At 30.0% G+C, this 3435-nt stretch overlaps 1 long non-coding RNA gene across 1 annotated transcript; it reads right to left on the bottom strand.

Annotated features, from left to right (window-relative positions):
• Nucleotides 1-2619: 2619 nt before the first annotated feature.
• LOC146921990 (uncharacterized) lies at nt 2620-3119 on the bottom strand. The gene is made up of 2 exons (XR_015012294.1): nt 2938-3119; nt 2620-2838 (listed from the first exon to the last, which is right to left on the bottom strand). It is a non-coding gene; the product is annotated as an uncharacterized LOC146921990 (long non-coding RNA).
• Nucleotides 3120-3435: the final 316 nt, after the last annotated feature.

Genomic DNA, 3435 nt, shown 5'->3' with positions numbered 1-3435 from the left:
TATTTTGTTTTGCCTATATATCTCAACAAACCAAACGAAATGTAATTTTTATTAAATTTAATTTTTGCATAAATATCTCAACAAACTCATCCAATTAACTATTCAAATCTTTTCTTGTTAAAAAAAAAAAAAACTATTCAAATCTTTTTCATATTAGCTATTATTCACCAAATTACATATTAGTGTTATATATGTCAAAATATGAAAGTCATCGTTGAGTCGTTATGAGTAATCCCGTGCTTAACACGGGTCACTACACTAGTTTAGTAAATAAGAAAGCATTGTCAGCTTAATAACAACAACAAAATGAATAGATTTAAGGAATATTCTGTATATATTTTGATAAGGGAGTTAAGTGCTTATTTTAAGATTAAGTTTATTCTCATCAATGTTGTCTTTCTTATTTTGGGTTGTTTAATGTTTGTAATTGTCTATTTAAGACATAAATATGTTCATAATAAAAGTTTGTCTAAGTTAGCAAATTGGTGCAAGTTAACAAAAATGTTTTAATGAAAATTACTAAAGTAACCTTCAAATTATTTTTAAATAATAAAAAGGAAGATTATTTTTCTCCAAATGAAAAAGTGCACTTTTGCTAACTGGACTTTCATGTTTTTTATAGGTTTAAGTTAGGAAAGCCACCTAAAAACACTAAGGTGTAAATTAGCAAGCTACACCCACTTGATTATATACACTCATTTTTATAAATTTTATTAAATTGTTTACACGCACCTCACTAATTTACACCCACTTTCATCATTCCAAATATTGTTTCCTTAAAAGTTTGTCTCTATTACATGTTTTGTACCTTAAACATGTCTTTGTCTTTTTTGTTTCTTTTTTTAAGGATCTTCCTTAAGATAGTTACAAAACTGCCATTCTTTTTAAATTTAATTAGAATTGAAACAAAATGGTGTTTTAGTAAAATATAAGTAGACGTAGCTTGCTAATTTACACCTTAATGTTTTTAGGTGGATGTAAATTAGCAGCCCCTATATATTTATATATTGGGGTCTAATCATGTTCATTATTCTTTACCATGGTAATGATGATAAACAACGTATACCAAAGGGTGGTTTCTCAAGCCATAAAACTTTTATAGATAACTTCAGCTTATATTTTTTTTTTCTTTTGAATCAGGAGCAAAGGATGGCATCAAGGGAAAAATGAAGATCCCAACTAGGTTGGCACCTCAAATCAAAATAGACCTAAGGAAAACGATAGATAGGAAGACCATACCTGTCTCTAAAAAGGTTAAGAGTTTCACTAAACAACATTATCTATTATGTGGTCGTGGTTAGCAAGCTTCTCTGCACAACAGTTGCTTTGCAAAAATTATGGGAGGAAAATTAAAATAGAAGACTTTGAAAGCAATTCGGACCATACCAATTGTATCTATGCATGACGACACAATTTCGTCAGTAACATTTTCCAAAGCAAAATGGAAAATGTGGCCTCCTTTGCATGTTCAGGTTGCTTCGGTGCTTCATTGAAATTTTCCATCACAATATTCTTCGGTTCGTCTTCAACAGGAGTAGGCTGTTTTGGGATGTCTAGGAAGGGTGCATTGGAGTTATCATGATCTTTGATTTATTCATTTAGAATTTTTTAAGCAGATCCTTGACATATTTTTCTTGACTAATGAAAATTCTATCAGTGTGTTGCTTGATTTGCAAGCCAAAAAAATTATAAATCTTACTTCTACAATCATGCCCGTTTCAAATTCATTTTGCATATGGTCAGTAAATTCCTTACACATGTTTTCATTTGTTGAGCCATAGATGATATTATCGACATAGACTTGAACAATCAACAAATGAGATTGACTAGATTTTCTGAAAAGTGATGTTTCAATTTGTCATCTTGAAAAACATTTTCTTTCAAAAAGGAACTCAATCTCTCATCTTGAAAACCCTTGGTGCTTATTTGAGACCACACAGAGCCTTAGTGAGTTTGAAAACATGATTAGGTTTTTCATTGTTGATGAAACCACGAGTTTGATGAACATAGACTTTCTCGTTTAGAAATCCATTAAAAAAATGCATTTTTTACATCCATTTGAAAAGGTTGAATGCAAATTGTTCTTCATGTATCTCATATTGGGAACCAGACTAAGTTGTTTCTTCTTAATTTATGGTTGAGTTCCACTTCCTCAAACATTTTCTTGTCAAAATACACCCTCCCACGACTCGGATCATTAAAGAGATCTTTTGGTATCCTCAAAAGGCATACTGGATATAAGTGCTGATAGGCTTGCCAATCTTGGAGTAGTTGGACAATTACCATTGGTGGGGTAGCATTCCCCAAGTGTTTTGAATGATTTCATTAGAAATTGACTGGGTTGACATGAATATAGGTTTTGTTAGCTTATTGATGTTTGATCACTACGCTATTTTTTCCCTTCACCTTCGTTTTATCCCATTGAGTTTTTCGGGGAAGGTTTTTAAAGAGGCAATTGAATTTTTACTACTTGCTTACTTGGGTTTTGATCTAGTTCCCACAAGTTTTTGTAACCTGTTTATTATTGTTTTCAATAATATATATTGAGTGCTGCAAATGATAGGTGCAATGGATGGAATTTTAACCTATTTGAAATGTCATTCTTTTCACACGATGCTGTTACACTCAATTTGTTTATTATTTTTATTTTAAATAAAGTGAGAAGGTAATTAGGACGTTCAAATACATTATACACTTATAAGAAAGATATAATAATTTTTCATATTAATGGTTACACTTTTGCTTACACGCACTCACAAACAAAATAAATGCACTTTGCAATTTGAGGAGAGCGACACATATCTTTTTGACAATCACTGTCACGTTTGCACTGCAACCCTGCAATGTTAATTAAAAATAAAGAATGTTACCAAAAGGTAATGAAATATTGTTTAGAATAGGAGGAAAAAAATGTGAAACTAATGTCAAATTACTAACGCCTTATGGTTACAACAGGAAGTAAAGAAATAAATATTCTCAGAGCATAAATAATTTTGAAAATTATAGCCATATTTTTTCTCCTTTGCATGTAACAAATAAAAAGTTGTTTGAGTACTTTATAAGTACAAATATCATGATTATTTTATTTCAAGTAAATACTTTAGCAGTTAGGAGGTGCAACAAACCATTAATAAATCAGAGTTAATGTTAAATGTCTCTAAGATTGATCAACATGTTGTGTTTATCCTTTAGCTCACTGAAGTGATCACTTAATCTTAATAAATATCTTAAATAAATGTATGATCATCAAAGATTATCACATTTTTTAATTTTATATTAGCTTTTCATGATAGGCTAGAGAAAAATCGCAATAGAAAAATAATATTGATGAACGATAAAAATATATTTTTAGAAATACTACATCAGAGGTCACAACATTTGATTTTTTGGTACAAGAGGCAACAACATATTTATTTACAAATTAAAAGTACAATT

The sequence above is a fragment of the Medicago sativa genome, chromosome 5 (genome assembly GCF_051527215.1).
Source record: "Medicago sativa cultivar Bolivia chromosome 5, Bolivia_mono, whole genome shotgun sequence".
NCBI lineage: Eukaryota > Viridiplantae > Streptophyta > Magnoliopsida > Fabales > Fabaceae > Medicago > Medicago sativa.
Note: the sequence above shows the minus strand (reverse complement) of the source record. Positions and strands in the feature narration are given on the sequence as shown.